At 18.2% G+C, this 15,521-nt stretch overlaps 1 pseudogene across 1 annotated transcript; it reads right to left on the reverse strand.

The window, feature by feature from the left end:
* Positions 1 to 4,403: 4,403 nt before the first annotated feature.
* LOC146526348 (cytochrome c oxidase subunit 1 pseudogene) lies at positions 4,404 to 15,094 on the reverse strand (annotated as a pseudogene). The gene is made up of 2 exons (XR_014879423.1): positions 15,038 to 15,094; positions 4,404 to 6,677 (listed from the first exon to the last, which is right to left on the reverse strand). The product of XR_014879423.1 is annotated as a cytochrome c oxidase subunit 1 pseudogene (transcript).
* Positions 15,095 to 15,521: the final 427 nt, after the last annotated feature.

Below are 15,521 nucleotides of genomic sequence, written 5' to 3' on the forward strand. Positions count from 1 at the left end.
GATTATAGAATAATTTGATTTTACTTAAATAATTTAATAAAAATATTGATTTGTGGAGTCAAAAATATGATATTTATCATCATTTTAAGTTATTAAAAAATATTCTATTTGTCTTATTAGTTTTTTTTTTTTATTTTTTTTATATTAATTAATTTTTTTATAGTAATTTATTTTATTATAAATAATTTAGTAATTTTTTTTGAGTGGGAGATTATTTCTTTTAATTCTATAAGAATTGTTATATCAATTTTATTAGATTGAATATCATTATTATTTATAATATTTGTTTCTTTAATTTCTTCTTCAGTTATTTATTATAGAAAAAGATATATAAGATCAGAATTAAATTTAAATCGATTTATTTATTTAGTTTTAATATTTGTTTTCTCGATAATTTTGTTAATTATTAGACCAAATATAATTAGAATTTTATTAGGGTGAGATGGTTTAGGATTAGTTTCATATTGTTTAGTAATTTATTATCAAAATATGAAGTCTTATAATGCTGGAATATTGACAGCGTTATCTAATCGAATTGGTGATGTAATAATTTTATTATTGATTTCATGAATAATAAATTATGGAAGTTGAAATTATATTTTTTATTTAAATTTAATAATACATGATTTTTCAATAAAATTTATTGGTTTATTAATTATTATTGCTGCTATAACAAAAAGAGCTCAAATTCCATTTAGTTCATGATTACCTGCTGCAATAGCAGCACCTACTCCTGTTTCTGCTTTAGTTCATTCTTCTACATTAGTAACAGCTGGGGTTTATTTATTAATTCGTTTTAATAATTTATTAGTTGAAATAATTTTTTTAAAAATTTTATTATTATTATCTTCTTTAACAATATTAATAGCAGGAATTTGTGCTAATTATGAGTTTGATTTAAAAAAAATTATTGCTTTATCAACATTAAGACAATTAGGTTTAATAATAAGAATTTTAAGAATAGGATTTAATGATTTAGCTTTTTATCATTTATTAACTCATGCTATATTTAAGGCTTTATTATTTATATGTGCCGGGGTAATTATTCATATAATAAATGATAATCAGGATATTCGAATAATAGGGGGAATTAGAATTTATATTCCAATAACTTCTTTATGTTTAAATATTTCAAATTTAGCTTTATGTGGAATTCCATTTTTAGCAGGTTTTTATTCTAAGGATATTATTTTAGAAATAGTAAGAATAAGAAATTTAAATATATTGATTTTTTTTTTATATTATTTTTCAACTGGATTAACAATATTTTACACTATTCGTTTATTAATATATTTAATAATTAATGATTTTAATTTATTATCAATTTATAATTTATATGATGAGGATTATACTATATTAAAAAGTATAATTATTTTATTATTTATAAGATTAGTTTCGGGGAGAATATTAAGATGAATAATTTTTTGTTATCCTTATATAATTTATTTGCCTTTTAATTTAAAAATAATAGTTATTTATGTGACTTTATTTGGTTTATTATTAGGTTATTTAATTAGAAATATAAAAATTTATTCACTAAATAAATTTTTATGTTTTTATGAATTAAGATATTTTTATGTTATAATATGATTTTTACCAAATTTATCTACATATGGGATAAATTATTTTTATTTAAAAATGGGGCAAATATTATATAAAAATATTGATTTAGGTTGAAGAGAAATATATAGAGGACAAGGATTATTTTATATTATAAAAAATAATTCTATTATTTATTATATTTATCAAATAAATAATTTTAAAATTTATTTATTTAGATTTATTTTATGAATAATATTTATATTTATTTTTTTAATAATTTAATTTAAATAGCTTAAATAAAGAGTATAATATTGAAGATATTAAGGTGATTAAAAAATCTTTAAATAAGAATTTATTTATAAAAAAAAAATTTTTTATTTTTACAATGAAAATGTAATGTTTTAATAAACTATATAAATTAAATTAAAAGAAATATTAATGATAATAAATCACTAAAAATTAAGTTAGCAGCTTAATTACAATATATTTCTAATTGGAATTTTTATTCAATTTTATCATTAACAGTGATATACCTCTTTTTGGTTTCAATTAATAAATAAGGAGTTATTAACTCTATCTTTTAAGTCGAAATTAAATGCAAATTGCTTCTTATTTAAGATAAATTGAATAAAATTCAATATTTTTTGAATGCAAATCAAATGTTTAATTAAACTATAATCCTAATTTGATCAATTTAGTATATTTTGATTTCATTCATGATAAATTCCTAATAATAGTATTAAAATAAAAAAAAAACTTATTTTAAATCAAGATAAAAAATTTACTAAATAAAATGTTGGGATAATTGGAAAAATTAATGCAATTTCTACATCAAAAATTAAAAAAATTATTGTGATTAAAAAGAAATGTAAAGAAAATGGAATTCGAGCTAAAGATTTAGGGTCAAATCCACATTCAAATGGTGAACATTTTTCTCGATCTAGAAATGATTTTTTTGAGATTAATAGTGAAATTAATATGAAAATATTAGCAATTGTTATTATGATAAAAGATATTATTAATATTAATATAATTATTTATATTAAAATTATTAAACTTTTTGATTGGAAGTCAAATATACTAAATATATTATATAAATAATTAATTTCCTCATCAATAAATTGAAATATAAAGAAATAATCAAACTACATCAACAAAATGTCAATATCATGCTGCTGCTTCAAATCCGAAATGATGAGTTCTTGAGAAATGAAAATTAATATGACGAATAAAACATGTTAAAAGAAAAATTGTTCCAATAATTACATGTAAACCATGAAATCCTGTTGCTATAAAAAAAGTAGATCCATAAATTCTATCAGCAATTGAGAAAGAAGCTTCTAAGTATTCATATGCTTGTAAAATAGTAAAATAAAATCCAAGTATAATAGTTAAAAATAATCTTTGTGAAACTTGAGTATAATTATTTTCTATTAAAGCGTGATGAGCTCATGTTACTGTAATTCCTGAAGTAATAAGAATAATAGTATTTAATAAAGGAATTTGAAATGGATTAAATACTAAAATATTAGTAGGAGGTCAAATTGATCCAATTTCAATATTTGGGGATAAACTTCTATGAAAAAATGCCCAGAAAAAAGAAATGAAGAAAAAGATTTCAGAAATAATAAATAAAATTATTCCTCATCGTAAACCTTTTGATACTATAATAGTATGTTTTCCTTGGAATGTTCCTTCTCGACAAATATCTCGTCATCATTGGAATATGGTTAATAATACGATAATATATCCAATAAATAATAAGTTTATATTAAAATTATGAAATCATTTAACTAAACCAGTTACTAAGGTTATTACTCCAATAGCTCCTGTTAAGGGTCAAGGTCTGTAGTCAACTAAGTGATATGGATGATTATGATTAGACATTAATTTACTTCTCTAGAATAAAGAGTTCTTAAAATAGAAATTACATAAGATTGAATAATTGCTACGGCAGATTCAAGAATTAACAATAAAATTTGGATAATAATTAAAATAATTAATAAATAATTAGGTATATTAATACCTGTATTACTTAATAAAGTTAAAAGTAAATGACCTGCAATTATATTAGCTGTTAATCGAACTGCTAAAGTTCCAGGTCGAATAATATTACTAATAGTCTCAATTATTACTATAAAAGGTATTAAAATAGTTGGTGTTCCTTGAGGAATTATATGAATAAATATATGTTGTGTATTATTTAATCATCCATAAATTATAAATCTTAACCATAATGTTAATGATAATGAAAGGGATATATTAAGATGACTTGTTCTAGTAAAAATATATGGGAATAAACCTAAAAAATTATTAAATAAAATAAAAAAGAATAATGAAATAAAAATAAAAGTTGATCCATTAATTCTATTTGGTCCTAATAAAGTTTTAAATTCATTATGAAGTTTATTTGAAATAAAATTTCATAATAAATAATGACGATTAGGAAAAAATCAGAAAGAAAAAGGAATAAATAATAATCCAATAAATGTTCTAATTCAATTAAATGGGAAATTAAATAAATTTGTTGAAGGATCAAAGATTGAGAAAAGATTATTTATCATTTTCAAAATTTTTTTTTTAAATTATTTTTATTAATTTTTTTAAAATTAAAATTATTTTTATAATTAAAAATAAAATAATTTATAATTATAAAACTAATAAAAATAGAAATAAAAAATAATAATGAAATTATTCAATTGATAGGTATTATTTGAGGAATAAAAGAATATTACAAAAAGTAATAATTTAAATTTGACATATTTATGTTATTTATTAACTAATTCTTTATCATTAGAAGTAAATGCTAATTTACTATAAAATGGTTTAAGAGACCAGTACTTGCTTTCAGTCATCTAATGAATAATTATTAATTCAATTAATAAAGTTTTTTATAGGGATTCTTTCAATAACAATAGGTATAAAACTATGATTTGCTCCACAAATTTCAGAACATTGACCATAATAAATTCCAGGACGATTAATAAAAAATCTAGTTTGATTTAATCGTCCTGGATTAGCGTCAATTTTTACTCCTAATGACGGAATTGTTCACGAGTGAATTACGTCTGTAGCTGTAACTAAAATACGAATTTGATTATTTATAGGTAAAATAATACGATTATCAACATCTAAAAGTCGAAAATTATTTAAATTTTCATTAGATTGAATTATATATGAATCAAATTCAATATTATTAAAATCAGAATATTCATATCTTCAATATCATTGATGTCCAATTGATTTTAATGTAATTAAAGGATTATTAAGTTCATCTAAAAGATATAATAATCGTAATGATGGAAGTGCAATAAAAATTAAAGTAATAGCTGGTAAAATAGTTCAAATTAATTCAATTATTTGACTTTCTAATAAAAATCGATTAATATAATTATTGAAAAATAAATTTATTATTAAATATGCTACTAAAATTGTAATTATAATTAAAATAATTAATGTATGGTCATGGAAAAAAATAATTTGTTCTATTAATGGGGAAGCTCTATTTTGATAATTTAAATTAGATCAGGTTGCCATTTCTAAAAAAAGGATATTCCTTTATAAATGGGGTTTAAATCCATTACATATAATCTGCCATATTAGAAATTTCTTAAAATAGGAAGTTCATTATAAGAATGTTCAGAAGGAGGTAAATTTTGATATCATTCAATAGAGGATGGTATATTTAATGAAAATAGAATTATTCGTTGGTTAATTATTGATTCTCAAATAATAATAATAATTAAAATTATGGAAAATAATGAAATATATGAACCAAATGAAGAAATAATATTTCATGATATAAAATTATCTGGATAATCAGAATAACGACGGGGTATACCAGCTAATCCTAAAAAATGTTGAGGAAAAAATGTTAAATTAACACCAATAAATATGGAAATAAATTGAATTTTTAATAAATAGGGATTTAATAATAATCCGGTAAATAGGGAATATCAATGAACAAAACCTCCTAGAATAGCGAATACAGCTCCTATAGATAAAACATAATGAAAATGGGCTACTACATAATAAGTATCATGAAGAGTAATATCAATTGAGGAATTAGCTAAAACTACACCTGTTAATCCTCCTACTGTGAATAAGAAAATAAATCCTAAACTTCATAATATTGAAGGACTATAATTAATTTGTGTTCCATGTAAAGTTGCCAATCAACTAAAAATTTTAATTCCAGTTGGAACTGCAATGATTATAGTAGCTGAAGTAAAATATGCTCGAGTATCAATATCTATTCCTACTGTAAATATATGATGAGCTCATACAATAAATCCTAGCAATCCAATTGCTATTATAGCATAAATTATTCCTAAACATCCAAAAGTTTCCTTTTTTCCACTTTCTTGAGAAATAATATGAGAAATTATTCCAAATCCGGGTAAAATTAAAATATATACTTCAGGATGTCCAAAAAATCAAAATAAATGTTGATATAAAATAGGATCACCTCCTCCTGCAGGATCAAAAAATGATGTATTTAAATTTCGATCAGTTAATAATATAGTGATAGCTCCAGCTAAAACTGGTAAAGATAAAAGTAATAATAAAGCTGTAATACCTACGGCTCAAACAAATAAGGGTAATTGATCGAATGATATATTATTAATTCGTATATTAATAATAGTTGTAATAAAATTAATTGCTCCTAAAATTGAGGAAATTCCAGCTAAATGTAAAGAAAAGATAGCTAAATCAACAGAGGAACCTCCATGAGCAATATTAGATGATAAAGGGGGGTAAACAGTTCATCCTGTCCCTGCTCCATTTTCTACAATTCTTCTTGAAATTAATAAAATTAATGATGGAGGTAAAAGTCAAAATCTTATATTATTTATTCGGGGGAAAGCTATATCAGGAGCTCCTAATATTAATGGAACTAGTCAATTTCCAAATCCCCCGATTATAATAGGTATAACTATAAAAAAAATTATAATAAAAGCATGAGCTGTAACAATAGTATTATAAATTTGATCATCTCCAATTAATGATCCTGGATTTCCTAATTCTATTCGAATTAAAATACTAAGAGATGTTCCAACTATTCCTGCTCAAATTCCAAAAATAAAATATAAAGTTCCAATATCTTTATGATTTGTTGAAAAAAGTCATTTTCGCTAATAAAATGGCTGAGTATATAAGCGATAAATTGTAAATTTATTAACGAGAAATTTCTCTTTTATTAAGTTTTATATTCAAATATGATTTAAAATTGCAAATTTTAAGGTATAATAAAATTATTAAAACTTGATAAATTAATTTAAGGCTTAAAGAATTTCTTTATAAATAATTTTGAAGATTATTAGTTTATTTAACTTAAAACCTTAAATTAAATAAAAAATAAAGTTCTAATAATTATACCTAATAAAGAAAGAAAATTAAAAAAATAAATTAAAAAAAATAAATTATTTTTAATAAAAATTTTAATTCATTTTAATTTTAAAGAAAAAAATATAAATGAAAAGTAAATAATTCGAATATAAATAAATAATATTACTAATCTACTTATAATAAAAAAAAAATTAATAATAATAAGATTATTATTAATTAAAAAATTAATAATAATTCATTTAGGAAAAAATCCTAAAAATGGAGGTAATCCTCCTAATGATAAAAAATTAATTATAATTGAAAATTTAATTAAGAAATTATAATTAAAATTAAATAATTGATTTATATAAAAAATATTGGTAATATAAAATAAAAAACATGAAATAAATAAAAATATTGAATAAAATAAAAAATATATTAATCATAAATTTTCTCTAATTAATAAAGCTGAAATTAATCAACCAATGTTATTAATTGAAGAAAAAGCTATTAATTTACGTAAAGAAGTTTGATTAAATCTTCCTATAGCTCCAATTATAACATTAAAAATTATAATAAAAATTAAAAAATTAAAATTTATATTATAAGATAATAAAATTATTGGTGAAATTTTTTGTCATGTTATTAAAATAAATCTATTAAATCATGATAATCCTTCTATAATATTAGGAAATCAAAAATGAAAAGGAACAGAACCTATTTTTATTAATATTGCGGAATTTATAATAATCGATAAAAAATCATTAATAAATATTTTTATAAAAAATAAATTTAATAAAATAGAAAATAAAAAATTAATTGATGCAATAGATTGGGTTAGAAAATATTTTAAGGAAGCTTCTGAATTTAATAAATTATTGGGGGAAGAGATTAAGGGGATAAATCTAAGTAAATTAATTTCTAAACCAATTCAACATCCTAATCATGAATTTGATGAAATAGAAATTATAGTTCTGAAAAATAAAATAAATAAGAAAAATATTTTATTTGAATTATTAATTAATAAAATAAAAAATAAGAATAAAATATTCTAAAGACGAATTTAAATTCACTATATAAAAATTATATTTTAGTGTAAGATGCACAATAATTTTTGAAATTATTAGATATAGTTTAATTCTATAAAATATAATAAAGGTAAAAAATTACATAATTTATCCTATCAGAATAATCCTTTTATCAGGCACTTTATTTTTAAAAAAAAGGGATTTCCTTTATATTTGGGGTATGAACCCAAAAGCTTATTTTAGCTTATTTTTAAATTTTATAATATTTAATATAAAAAATATTAAATATGGTTAATATATATAGTTAAATAAAATTTATATTTAAATAAAAAAAAAATAAAAGATATTCAAATATATACGTGTGTATTTATAAATATATATATATATATAAATTAATTTATTAATTATTAATTTAAATATTATATTAAATAATTTAATATATTATTACTTTTAAAATTAATAAATTATTATTTAATTAATATTATATTTATATATATTTTTTTTTTTAATTAATTAATAATTGTTTATTATATATTTTAATTTTCAATATGGATATTATAAAAATAGGAGAAATAGAAATATTAAAAATTTAATAATTAATGTTAATTTATATATATATATTAATTAAATTTATTATTATATATATATAAATATATACAATTAAAAATTTAATTTATAAAAAAAAAAAAAAAAATTCTATATAAAATTTTATAATAATAGATAAAATTTTATATTTTAAATAATTTATTTTTAATTTATTTTACATATAAATTTTAGTGAATAATTTTAATTATTTTAAAAATAATTAATAATGTTTTGTAGTAATTAATATTAAAAATTTAAGAAATTAAGATTTAGTAATAAAAAAATTAATAACTAATTTTGTGCCAGCAGTTGCGGTTAAACAAAAGTTAAATTAAATTAATTCAGTAAATAATAAATAATAATATTATTTTAAAAAATATTAAATTATAAGGTGAAATTTTAATTTAATTAAAATTTATATAAAAATTATGATTTAGTAAATTTTATTATAAACTAGGATTAGATACCCTATTATTAAAAATTTAATTTTAAATACTAAAATAGTAAATAATAAATATTGAAACTTAAATAAAATGGCGGTATTTTAGTTCATTTAGAGGAATCTGTCTAGTAATTGATAATCCACGAATAAATTTACTTAATAAAAAATTTTGTATATCATTGTTAAAAAAATATTTTTATATAAAAATAATATTTTAAAATTTTAAATATAAATTAATTCAGATCAAGATGCAGATTATAATTAAGATTAAGATGGATTACAATAAATTTATTTAAACGAAAATAAATTTTTTAATATAAAATTGAAGGTGGATTTAAATGTAATTTTAATTAGTTTGTTAAAATGATTAATAATTGAAATATGTACATATTGCCCGTCACTTTCATTTAAAAATTGAAATAAGTCGTAACAAAGTAGAGGTACTGGAAAGTGTTTCTAGAATGATCAAATTAGAGCTTGAATAAAGTATTTCATTTACATTGAAAAGATATTATAATAAATAATTAATTTGAGGGGAAAAATTAAAAAAATTATATTTAATAAAAAAATTTTTAATATTGGGGGATGTTAAAGTATTTTTTAGAGAAAAAATATAATTATTTATAATAAAATAGTATTGAAAAAGAAATTTGAAATAAATTTGAAAAATTAATTAATTAAAAAGTAAATTTTAATTATTGTATCTTGTGTATCAGAGTTTATTAAAAAATATTTATTAGTTAAAAAAATCTCGAATTTAAAAGAGTTAATTAATTAAAAAATTTAATGTTGAATAATTATTTTAAATAATTAATTTGAAATGAAATGTTAATCGTTTTTAAATATATCTAGTTTTTTTAGAAAAAAATTTAATTTTAAATTTAAAATATTTTTTAATTTTTTATTTAATTAAAAAATTTTTAAAATTAAATATATTAAGGGATAAGCTTTAATTTAAATTTTTATAATATATATATATATATATATATATATATATATATATATTAAATTAAATTTAAAATTTTTAAAATTTATATTGTTTATAAAATAAAATTTATTATAAAAAATTTTAAAAAGAAAAAATAAAATTTAAAATTATATTTAAATTTTTATAAAAATATAATTTATAACAGAAAAAAATTAGAAATAATGATAAAATTAGTATATTAAATTTTTACATATTAAATTTAAATTAAAATTAATTTAAAGGAATTCGGCAAATTTTTATATTCACTTGTTTATCAAAAACATGTCTTTTTGATTAATAATTTAAAGTCTAATCTGCCCACTGATTTAAAAATTAAAGGGCTGCAGTATATTGACTGTACAAAGGTAGCATAATAATTAGTCTTTTAATTGAAGACTTGTATGAAAGATTTGATGAAATATAAACTGTCTCTAAATTAAAAATTGAAATTAATTTTTTTATTAAAAAGTTAAAATAATTTAAAAAGACGAGAAGACCCTATAGAGTTTTATAATTATAATTTTTTAATATTTAATATATAATAATAAATTTAAATAATTGTAATTATTTTATTGGGGTGATAGAAAAATTAAAATAACTTTTTTTTAAAAAATAAACATAAATAATTGAATAAATGATCCATAAATTATGATTATAAGAAAAAATTACCTTAGGGATAACAGCGTAATTTTTTTTTTTAGTACAAATAAAAAAAAAAGGTTGCGACCTCGATGTTGGATTAAGATAAAATTTAAATGCAAAAGTTTAAAATTTTGATCTGTTCGATCATTAAAATCTTACATGATCTGAGTTCAAACCGGTGTGAGCCAGGTTGGTTTCTATCTTTTAATAAAAAAAAAATATTTTAGTACGAAAGGATCAAATATTATAAATAATTTAATTTTAAGAATATTATTAATATTTATATAAACTATTTTGGCAGAAAAATGTAATGATTTTAGAATTCATTTATATATAATTTATTATATAGATAGTATTGATAATAATTGATGTTATTAATATTATAATTGGGGGTTTATTTTTATTAATTGGGGTTTTAATTGGGGTTGCTTTTTTAACTTTATTAGAACGAAAAGTTTTAGGATATATTCAAATTCGTAAAGGACCTAATAAATTAGGAATTATAGGAATTTTACAACCTTTTTCTGATGCTATTAAATTATTTTCAAAAGAACAAGTATATTTAAATTATTCAAATTATTTTTCTTATTATTTTTCTCCTATTATTAGATTTATATTATCATTAATTATTTGAATAGTGATTCCCTATTTATTTAATATAATTATGTTTAATTTAGGTTTATTATTTTTTTTATCTTGCACAAGAGTTGGGGTTTATACTTTATTAATTGCTGGTTGATCTTCAAATAGAAATTATTCGTTATTAGGAGGTTTACGAGCAGTTGCTCAGACAATTTCTTATGAAGTTAGATTATCTTTAATTTTAATATCAAGAATTATTATAATTATAGATTTAAATTTAATTAAATTTAGAGAATATCAATTTTTAAATTGATTTATTTTTATAATAATTCCATTAAGATTATGTTTATTTTCTTCGATATTAGCTGAAACTAATCGAACTCCATTTGATTTTGCAGAAGGGGAAAGAGAATTAGTTTCAGGATTTAATATTGAATATAGAAGAGGGGGATTTGCTTTAATTTTTTTAGCTGAATATTCAAGAATTTTATTTATAAGAATATTATTTATTATTTTTAATATAGGAGGTTATGAATTAAATTTATTATTTTATTTGAAGTTAGTATTTATTTCTTTTTTTTTTATTTGAGTTCGTGGTACTTTACCTCGTTATCGTTATGATAAATTAATATATTTATGTTGAAAAAGATATTTACCTATTTCTTTAAATTATTTATTATTTTTTTTAGGTTTAAAAATATTATTAAATTAATAAAATAAATTTAGTATAAATTAATAGAATATTTATTCTTTCTTAAGTTTTCAAAACAAATGCTTAAACAAGCTCATTAATTAGTAAAAAATTAATTTATCTCAAAATTTATTTAAAATTGGGTTAATAATAAAATAAGAAAAATAAATTAAAGTTAAAATTTGTCCTGTAATAATATAAGGTATTTCTACTGGTCGTGATCCAATTCAAGTTAATAAAATAATAGTAATAATTAAAAATCAAAATAAAATTTGATTTAAAGGATAGAATTGAATACCTTGAATTTTTTTATTAAAAGTAAATGGTAGAATAATTAAAATTAAAATGGATAAAACTAAAGCAATTACACCTCCTAATTTATTAGGGATTGATCGTAAAATTGCATAAGCAAATAAAAAATATCATTCTGGTTGAATATGAATTGGGGTAATTAAAGGATTAGCTGGAATAAAATTATCAGGATCTCCTAATAAATATGGATTTGTTAAAGTTAATAAAGATAAAAAAAAAATTAATACAATAAATCCAATTAAATCTTTAAAAGTAAAAAATGGGTGAAATGGAATTTTATCTAAATTTCTATTAATTCCTAAAGGGTTATTAGATCCAGTTTGGTGAAGAAATAATAAATGAATTATAGTTAATATTAAAATAATAAATGGAAATAAGAAATGAAATGTATAAAATCGAGTTAAAGTTGCATTATCAACAGCAAATCCTCCTCAAATTCAATTTACTAATATATTTCCTAAATATGGAATTGCAGATAATAAATTAGTAATTACTGTAGCCCCTCAAAAAGATATTTGACCTCAAGGTAAAACATAACCTATAAAAGCTGTAGCTATTAGTAAAAATAAAATAATTACTCCCACTAGTCAAGTTAATTTTAAATTGAAAGATTCATAATAAATTCCTCGTCCAATATGTAAATAAATACAAATAAAAAAAAAAGATGCTCCATTAGCATGTAAAGTACGAATTAATCACCCATAGTTAACATTTCGACAAATATAATTTACTCTATAAAAAGAAATATCAATATTTGCTGAGTAATATATAGTTAAAAATAATCCTGTAATAATTTGAATTATTAAACATAAAGCTAATAAAGATCCAAAATTTCATCATGAAGAAATATTAGATGGAGAAGGTAAATCAATTAAAGATCCATTAATAATTTTTATAATAGGATGAATTTTTCGAATTGGTTTAAATAAATTTATCATTAGTAATTAAAATTATATAATTGAACGTAAAGGTCCAAAAAAAATATTTGTAATTTTTACTACTGCAATAAGAGTAATAAATAGATAAATAATTAATATTATTATTAAAAAATAAGTTTGTTCATTATATAATTTTGTTAAATTAAAATTATATTCATTATTTGAAAATATAAATAAATTAAAAAAATTTAATATTTCATCATTAAAATATAAATTTATTCAAAATAAATTATTTTTAAAATAAAATGATAATATAAATAAAAAAATAATTCCTAATATTATAAAAATTTTATTAAAGATTGAAATTTTAAATAATTCATTAGAAGCAATTCTTGAAACATAAATGAATAGAACTAATAAACCTCCTAAAAAAATTAAGAATAAAATATATGAGAATCAATAAGTATTGATTATTATTCCAGATAAAATACAAGTTAATAAAGTTTGAATTAAAATAAATAATCCTATTGATAAAGGGTTATTAGTAAAAAATATAAAAAAAGAAATAAATATAATTAAATTAGATAAAAAAATTTTTATAATTTCAAAGAATAGTTTTTTTAAAAATAATAATTTTGGAGATTATAGATAAAGATAATCTTTTTCTTTGAAGTTTTTAAAGAAAAATCTTATTTTTGGTTTACAAGACCAAAGTTTTTTTTTAAACTATAAAAACAAATGATAAATATAAGTTTAATTATTATTATATTTTTTATTGGAAATATAATTTTTGTTTCAAAACAAAAACATTTATTAATTGTTTTAATAAGATTAGAATTTATTGTTTTAAGAATTTTTTTTTTTATATTATTATATTTAATAATAGTTGATTATAATATATATATGTTAATGGTTTTTTTAGTTTTTTCAGTTTGTGAAGGGGCTTTAGGTTTATCAATTTTAGTTTCAATAATTCGAACTCATGGGAATGATTATTTTCAAAGTTTTAATTTAATTTAATGATAAAATATTTAATAATAATAATTTTTATAATACCAATATGTTTAAAATATAATATATTTTGAATGGTTCAGTTTATATTTATATTTATAATGTTTATATTTATAAATATAAGAGTTTCTATTATAAATTTTTTTAATTTAAGTTATATATTAGGTTGTGACATAATTTCATATGGGTTAATTTTATTAAGAATCTGAATTACATTTTTAATAATTATAGCTAGAGAAAGATTAAATAAAAATAATTTTTTTAAAAATTTATTTTTATTTAATATTATTTTTTTAATATTAATATTATATTTAACTTTTAGAACTATAAATTTATTTTTATTTTATTTATTTTTTGAGGGAAGATTAATTCCTACTTTAATATTAATTATTGGATGAGGGTATCAACCTGAGCGAATTCAAGCTGGTATATATCTTTTATTTTATACATTATTTGCTTCTTTGCCTTTATTAATAGGAATTTTTTATATTTATAAGGAAATAAATTTTATAATTATATATATAATAAAATTTTATGATTATAATTTAATTATATTATATTTAAGATTAATTTTTGCTTTTTTAGTAAAAATACCTATATATTTTGTTCATTTATGATTACCAAAAGCTCATGTTGAAGCTCCTATTTCTGGCTCAATAATTTTAGCTGCAATTATATTAAAGTTAGGGGGATATGGATTATTACGAATATTAATAATTTTACAAAAAATAAATTTAAGATGAAGATATATTTGAGTAGTAATAAGATTAATTGGAGGATTTTTTATTAGATTAAAATGTTTTTGTCAAATTGATATAAAATCTTTAATTGCTTATTCTTCTGTAGCTCATATAAGATTAGTAATTGGGGGATTGATAACAATAAATTATTGAGGATTTTTAGGTTCTTATATTTTAATAATTGGTCATGGATTATGTTCTTCTGGAATATTTTGTTTATCTAATATTAATTATGAACGATTAAATAGACGAAGAATATTTATTAATAAAGGGATAATAAATTTTATACCTTCAATAAGATTGTGATGATTTTTATTAATATCTTCAAATATAGCAGCTCCTCCATCATTAAATTTAATAGGAGAAATTAGTTTAATTAATAGATTAGTTAGATGATCTTGGTGAAGAATAATTATACTTATAATAATTTCTTTTTTTAGAGCTGGATATAGATTATACTTATATTCTTTTACTCAACATGGAAAGTATAATATAAGAATTTATAGATTTTATAGAGGAACTTCTCGAGAATATTTAATATTAATATTGCACTGATTACCATTAAATATTTTAGTTATAAAAATTGATTATAGAATAATTTGATTTTACTTAAATAATTTAATAAAAATATTGATTTGTGGAGTCAAAAATATGATATTTATCATCATTTTAAGTTATTAAAAAATATTCTATTTGTCTTATTAGTTTTTTTTTTTTATTTTTTTTTATATTAATTAATTTTTTTATAGTAATTTATTTTATTATAAATAATT

Source organism: Heliconius melpomene, unplaced genomic scaffold, assembly GCF_056956725.1.
Source record: "Heliconius melpomene rosina isolate 202511_hmr_F unplaced genomic scaffold, ASM5695672v1 ptg000070l, whole genome shotgun sequence".
Classification (NCBI taxonomy): Eukaryota; Metazoa; Arthropoda; class Insecta; order Lepidoptera; family Nymphalidae; genus Heliconius; species Heliconius melpomene.